An 8,117-nucleotide genomic window follows, 5' to 3' on the forward strand; every position below is an offset into this window, starting at 1 on the left:
CAGTATTATTTTCAAATAAGATGGAGAAGCTGGTGAAAAGTCATATTGGCAATTTGTATGTAGTTTAAGTGGAATTAAGCAGAGGGAGATGCTTTTGGGTTTTTAATATGCCACTTCTGAGTGAAAACGTCTCATGGAGTCATTGTGTTCAGCTCTGAGAAGAACAAAGATTCATACTTCTGTACATGTGGCTGGATTTAAATATCCTGTTTTTGATACTAAATTTGAAAGTCATGTAACTTCTTTTGATATCTGGGCAAAAGTAACCATATGCTATAAGCATTTGAATATGTTTAATTTTGTCATAATAGCATCTGTAAAAGTACATCTTAAACATTATATAGAGGGTTCTTGTTTGAAATTTTCAGTTCTTTTTATCTTCCTGGTACATCTTGGTCCTTATAATGGGCAAAGGATACAACGAAGGCAGGTGGCTTAGGGGTTATAGTGGGGAAGTGGATAGGGGATTTATTTTCTTATATGACATTTTGCCTTAAGAATATAAAAGTGCTTTAGCACTGATGGCTGGCGTTTTTAATATAGGTAGTGAAAGTGACTTTAGAAGCATGGGATGAAATAGAGGGAAGAAGAGTTTTTATTTTCTGGCCTTTAAAAAGTGCCTAGTAGGTCATTTGAGACCCAGAGAAGTGCACAGAGCCTGAGCAAAGGCATGAAGTCCCTGACATTCTTTTCCTTTTTGTCTCAGCATTCAGTATTAAGATGCCTAGAAATAGGACTCTATTGTCCCCTCTTGTATAGGCACTTTACATTTCTTGCTGTCACTACAGCAACCACATATAGTACAGACAACCTCAAAACCTGTTTATATTAGTGTAAATAGAAAAACTATAGACAACTTTCTAGTTTTCTCTGGAGGCATTTTTGGGAATGTACGTGCGATAGGCTCTGCTTTGTATACAGGAGATAATACCACGTCATCGGTTATCTCCAAACTCCAGTCTTCTCTCAACTGCCCAGTTGTATCTTGTCATCAATCCCTTTTTCAAGGCTGGGTAGAGACAAGTTTCTCCTCGTAACTTTGACCTCTCCCACTCCAAATGTAATCTGGACCTCCTTGCTTTCAAGGTCAGCTTCCGCATAGCTCAGGTATCCCTTGCTCTCCTGTATCATCATTTACTATTAGTGAAGAGATCTCTGTCCTGGAGGTTATTCTAAACTTTCTTTGTAACTATTGTTATAGACAATGGTTTCCAAACCAGTAGTTTCTATGTAGCTTTTCTAGTTCCTTGCTATCTTCTCACCACTGGCTTGAGGTAGTGATTTGGACTTTGCTCATTAGAGAGCATTATCAGAGATGTGGAGTCCATCAGAAGACCAGCTTGCAGCGTGTATAGCATATAGATGCCAATATTAGAATTCTTTAAATTATATTTAACATTTTCATGCTTCTTAATTTAATTTCACATGTTGGGAAGTGGATTCAGAAAGATAGGAGAAATACCTAGACTCTGCCACTTCCGTGAGCTACTAGTTAGGCATGGGCAGGATTAAGTTTTATGTGTGTTATATTCCCACTACCAAGAATGGTTATGTTTCACAGAATACCAGTTCAGTTTGAGTTGGAAAAAGATGCCAAACCAAATTTATATGTAGTCTATAACCTAAGGGCATTCTTGAAACTGTTACCCACATCCCATTTTTTTCTTCATGTTTACTTACAAAACAGAGATAAACATTAGATGTCTAAAGGAGTTAGTAATGAAAAGCCTATCCTTAAAAAATAAACCCGTTGAAATGGGCTTTAAAGACACCAAAATAATCACTTGTCATGCATTGACTGTAAATGCAGATAGAGAAATATGTCTTTAAAGCTCCACTTACACAAAAATAAAACTCGTATATCAAACTCCCTCAAAGAATGTATGATAGATTATTTTAAGACCATGATAATAGAGTAAAAAGGAAAGAAAGCCAGAAATTAGAATTTTGGATGCTAAAAAGTAACTTTCTAGTTAACCCCAAAGTCCCGTCAAATTGTGAAGAAATGTTCCAGGATACGCTTGGATTAGTTATGCAGTATTTCTTATCAATGTCTAGCCCTTGCGTATTGTTCTGAAAACTAAAGTTTAAATCTTTATGCTGTTGCCTGCTAGATATCCCATTCTTTGGTAGAAAATTCCCATAGTCTGTACTCAAGAAGTGCCTAAAAATGGATTTGTGTTGATTTTAAGCCCATCTAATACATTATATGTATTTTCTATGGTATCGTATGGCTTGTCTTAACTGATGACACAGCCTAGAGGGTTTCTGTCACAATTTGTGCTTTATTTGAATAAAAAGTCTTTTTTTTTTTTTTTTTTTTTTTTTTTTAGACAGAGTCTCACTTTGTCGCCCAGGCTGGAGTGCAGTGGCGCGATCTCGGCTCACTGCAACCTCTGCCTCCTGGGTTCACGCCGTTGTCCTGCCTCAGACTCCCAATAGCTGGGACTGCAGGCGCCTGCCACCACACCCAGCTAATTTTTTGTATTTTTAGTAGAGGTGGGGTTTCACCGTGTTAGCCAGGATGGTCTCAATCTCTTGACCTCGTAATCCGCCCGCCTCGGCCTCCTGAAGTGCTGGGATTACAGGTGTGAGCCACCGCGCCTGGCTTGAATAAAAAGTCTTGAAATTGAAGATATTCACCTAACCCTCAACAAACCATGATGTAATGAAGCACGAGTCACACCATTTTGTCTCTTTCCTAATACAAATAGGTCCCTGGCATTAGTTCCTGCCGAGACTAGAAAACTGAACCCTACTACTGTTTTTTAAAACAATTTTAACAGAAAATTAAACTGTGTTTGAAATCATAAGTTTGTTGCTTGCATAAGAGTAGCCTCTTGATTCTCATAGTGGTAATTTTGTGTCATATCATTTAGATGTTGAGTCATTTCATTTGTGCAAGTGTGTATGTGCCCAAATTCCTCCTCTTTGTTTAGCTTCTGCTTACAAATCAAACTAATAGAATCTGAATACATGTATCATACATTCTTCCAGGGTTTTTCTTAACTGACTATGGAGTGTGGCTGTAAGTTCTGGGGCAAAGCTTGATTGTATTTTCAGTGATGTATAGTTACATTGTTTCATGTTAAAATCATCGTGCATGGAAAGTGAAATGTGCATATGATTTTAAATTATTGTAATATGTACTATACCCTTCCCCTAAACTTCTTTCATTGATGATACACAGAATTCGTCTATTTTTGCTTGAAAATAGTCCTTTAGATTGGAGTAGCCTTTTCTTACATCCCTCTATGGTTCCATGAGATGAGGTGATACCTGCAAAGCACTTTTAAAGATGTTTTTTTAGGCTAATGTCCAAGATACAGCATTGAGGAGGCAGCTATGTCTAATGAGGGCTCTCTTGGTTGCTAGAGATGAGAGAAATGTATACTAATCATTTTAATTTGAACTTAAAATACATTTTACTAATCATATTGATTTTAAATATGACAAATTCTTCTTGTAGATATTAATCTTTCTTGTTTATCATATTGTCCTAGAGAAGCCTAGGTAAAAATGGGTTCCACCTAGTCTGTTTGTATAACACCTTCCCCCCTCCCCTCTCCATCCCTGCCAATTGGACTCTACGCATATTGACAAGCAAATAAGAAAACCTTAGGTTTCTTGTATTTGAATTTCCAAAACAATAAAAGGTTTTGACTCAAGATTTGCATTCAAGAAGAGGCAGAAGTTTTGTCTCATCTTTTTATTTTGTGAACTTGTGTTTCTGTGTATGCTAAGAAAATTTTACACACAAGGAATGTTTGAAAAAGAGAATTTTAAAGTGCTTGGGTGGTTTTTATTTGGTCAGTGCTGATGTGTTAGGTGTTTAGGGAAATAATGCTTCAGGACCTTTTTGACAACACAGCTTCATGAATGACTGGGGGATATTTATGTTTGTGCTGAGAAAAGGGAGGGAGTGGGCAGGTTGGAGTGGGGACCTTTCCACTGAAAGCAGTGCAGTCAGCTGTTTTGTAGATGTGTTTTTTCATTATACTTGTAACAATGTTCTTGTGTCCATAATTGACTGAAATGTCAAGCTCCAGGAGTGCAAGGCGTTTATTAGGTGACCAGAAGTAGAACCTTGTTGATTATGAAATGGAAGAATAATGTCAAGGTAGTTGGGGTAAAATGACAAACAAGATTTTACTGGTGAATTTCCATGCTTAATATGTACATTAACCTCTTTAAGTTGCATGTTAATCTGGTATAATGTATTGTCTCTGGTTTATGCTTTGAGTAAAAAGGAAAAAAAAAAGACTTGAGTTACAATTGTTACTCTGTTATGTACTATTACATATACCTTTTCTTTTAGAAAGGGTTAATTATAATTACTATTCACACCTCTGTGTTGTCAGTGTTTTTATTCTGGTTTATTCTCTTAAACGTGCAGATTCAGTGTCGGAAAGACTGGGATCCACATGGTAATTGAAAAGGTATGACAGCTGCATTGTACAAATGACAGAAAGATTGTCCTGATCTTCTCTAGGAAACTTTTCTGGCACTTGGTCAATTTATAGAGAGCTCTCTATCTTGTATTTCTGAATGTTAGAATTGGAAATGAGCCTGACAAATAATGATCAGTTTGCATAGTTGATTTCTTCTAAAATCTGAGAAAAGTTCAGTCATTTAAAATGAATATTATTAAAGTGAGCATTCATGAGCATAGTTGATAGTAAACAGAAGAAAAAAGGGAAAAAAGCAGTGAGAGAGGAGTCAGCCCCAGTGACATGCTGACTTGAATGTTGTGTTTCTCCCCTCTGCTAGAATGTAAGCCCCAGGATGGCAATTATATCTCTCTGCTGAACACAGTGCCTGGTATGTAACAGGTGTTCAATTTATATGTGTTGACGAATAAATGGACTACTAATGTTTTTGTTGTTTTTTTCTACCTCTTTTGTTCTCATAGGTAGGTTTTTTTTTTTTGACCTATGTGATTGCAGCATACTGCCTCGTTTAATTCGTATTTAACACTTACCTCAATTCTCATTTAATTCTGCCTAACTTCAAAAGGCTTTTTAGGTGACTGTATGTTTTTCTCGTTCATTCTTTCAGTAGAAATAGCACTTATTTCTTTAAAAATGGTCTCAAAGCATCATGCAGTGGCAGATATATACAAATTTTATGTATTTGAAATCTGTGTGGGCCTACATCAAGGAATGTAAGTAACATACCAGAGTTTGTTGTCAGCATCTGCAGATACTGAAATAGTAAATGGTATACCAGCTTTTTTGGAAAAACAGCTGTGTCATCTTATTCATCTTTTATGCTTGTTCTTCCTTCATTTTTAAATATCTGGAATATCCCCTTTTTGCTAGTAAATAACTTTTGTCCCATGAAATTGATGAGATTTTCACAACATTAGAATAACCTCTAACAGTCCTTTTGAATGTGTTCCTTATGATTGATTACCACCTTTTTGGGATTCCATGAGTTGGGATGCCTAGGTGACCCATTATTCTCATCATTACATACTTTGCATTCTAGCCAATTATTCTATACCAAAATAGATGTTTACCTAAAAAATCTTTTTGAAACAGTTCCAGTATATTTAGATCCCCAAATTATATTCTACTGTATTTCCTATATTACTACAAATAACATTGCAATGGCCATCTACTTAGTGTGTTTTTTCATATTTAAAATTATTTCTTCTGGCTATAATCTGAGGTGAAACTACTGGATTAAGTGGTAGGATGGGATTTGAGGGTGCCTATTTCAAATTTTCACTAATATGTTAAACAACAAAACCCTTTCCCATTTAATAGAGGGATAAGTATATTGTTATATTTTGCACCTATTTAGTTATTGAGACTATTTTTATTTGCTGTTTTAATTCCCTCTGAATTGTTCTTTTGCTTTATTCATTTATTATAATCTTGGTGTTCTTGTGAATAAATTAAATTCTTAAAAGAGTAAATATAAGTACCATGTGCTAACCAATTTCGCCACTGGAGCTCTGTTTAAATAGTGAATATATTATCTTTTGTCATGTTTTTGCAGATGTGTGTGCAAAACACATCCTAGTATACTGCTTAAATTTTTATAATTATCTTTTCAGCATATAAAGTGGTGTGTTTTTTGAGACAGAGTCTCACTCTTATCACCCAGGCTGGCGTGCAGTAGTGTGATCTTGGCTCACTGCAACCTCCACCTCCCAAGTTCAGGCAATTCTCCTGCCTCAGCCTCCCGAGTAGCTGGGATTACAGGCATGCATCACCATGCCTGGCTAATTTTTTTGTATTTTTGGTAGAGACAGAGTTTTGCCTTCTTGGCCAGGCTGGTCTCGAACTCCTGGTCTGAAGTGATCTGTTCGTCTCAGCCTCCCAAAGTGCTGGGATTACAGTTGTGAGTCACTGCACCTGGCCTGAAGTGTTTGTTAATGTAAAAAGTTACAGCCAGGCGTGGTGATTCACACCTGTAATCCCAGCACTTTCGGAGGCTGAGGTGGGCGGATCGCTTGAGGTCAAGAGTTTGAGACCAGCCTGTCCAATACGGTGAAACCCCCTCTCTACTAAAAATACAAAAAATTAGCTGGTTATGGTGGTGCACGCCTGTAATTCTAGCTACTTTGGAGGCTGAGGCATAAGAATCTCTTGAACCTGGGAGGCAGAGGTTGCAGTGAGCCAAGATCATGCCACTGCACTCCAGCCTGGATGATACGGTGAGACTCTGTCTCAAAAAAAAAAAAAAAAAAAAATTAGCTGTGTGCGGTGGCTCACACCTGTAATCCCAGCACTTTGGGAGGCCGAGGCGGGTGGATCACCTGAGGTCAGGGGTTCAAGACCAGCCTGGGCAACATGGTGAAACCTCGTCTCTACTAAAAATACAAAAATTAGCTGGGTGGCCAGGTGCAGTGGCTCACGCTTGTAATCCCAGCACTTTGGGAGGCCGAGGCGGGTGGATCACGAGGTCAGGAGATCGAGACCACGGTGAAACCCCGTCTCTACTAAAAAATACAAAAAATTAGCCAGGCGTGGTGGCGGGCGCCTGTAGTCCCAGCTACTCAGAGAGGCTGAGGCAGGAGAATGGCGTGAACCCGGGAGGCGAAGCTTGCAGTGAGCCGAGATTGCGCCACTGCACTCCAGCCTGGGTGACAGAGCGAGACTCCGTCTAAAAAAAAAAAAAAAAAAAAAAAAAATTTAGCTGGGCACAGTGGCACGTGCCTGTAATCCCAGCTGCTCAGGAGGCTGAAGCAGGAGAACTGCTTGAGTCCAGGAGGTGGAGGTTGCAGCAAGCCAAAACTGTGCCATTGCACTCCAGCCTGAGCAACAGAGCGAGACTCCATCTCAAAAAAATAAATAAATAAAAATTTTTTAAAATTACATAAGATATACATGACTCTTTTGAGTGAAAATCAGAAAAGAGACATAAGTCAAATTGAGATAACCGTTATTGACACTTTGGGACATATAGCAAAGTTTCAGTTAGCAGTGGATGACATACACGGTAGTGATCCTGTAAGATTGTAATGGAGCTTAAAAATTCCTATGACTTAGGGATGTTGTAACTGTTGTAACATTGTAGCACAGTTGGTTTTAAAAATAAATTTAGCCTAAGCATAGGGTGTTTATTATAAAGTCTACAGTACTGTACAGTAACGTCCTAGGCCTTTACTTTCAGTCACCACTGACTCACCCAGAGCAACTTCCAGTCCTGCAAGCTCCAGTCACATTAAGTGCCTTATACAGGTATACCATTTTTTTAATCTTTTAAAGAATTTTTTTATAAATTTATGGGGTACAAGTACAATTTTGTTACATCTATAGGTTGCATAGTGGTGAAGTCAGAGCTTTTAGTGTATTCATCACCCAAGTAACGTACCTACGTTATGTTTAGATACACAAATACATAACCATTGTGTTAGAATTGCCTACAGTGTTCAGTACAGTAACGGGCTGTACAGCTTTGTAGCCTAGGAACAATAGGCTATACCATGTAGCTATACCATCTAGGTTTGCATACATACACTCTATAATCACACAATGATGAAATCACCTGCAATGCATTTCTTAGAACAAATCCCCATCATTATGCAACAAATGAGTATACATTTCTTAGTTTGTTTTGAATACAGAATTCCAAAAACTTCTTTATTTTTCTATGATATACTG

The sequence above is a fragment of the Symphalangus syndactylus genome, chromosome 9 (assembly GCF_028878055.3).
Source record: "Symphalangus syndactylus isolate Jambi chromosome 9, NHGRI_mSymSyn1-v2.1_pri, whole genome shotgun sequence".
In the NCBI taxonomy this organism is placed as follows: domain Eukaryota; kingdom Metazoa; phylum Chordata; class Mammalia; order Primates; family Hylobatidae; genus Symphalangus; species Symphalangus syndactylus.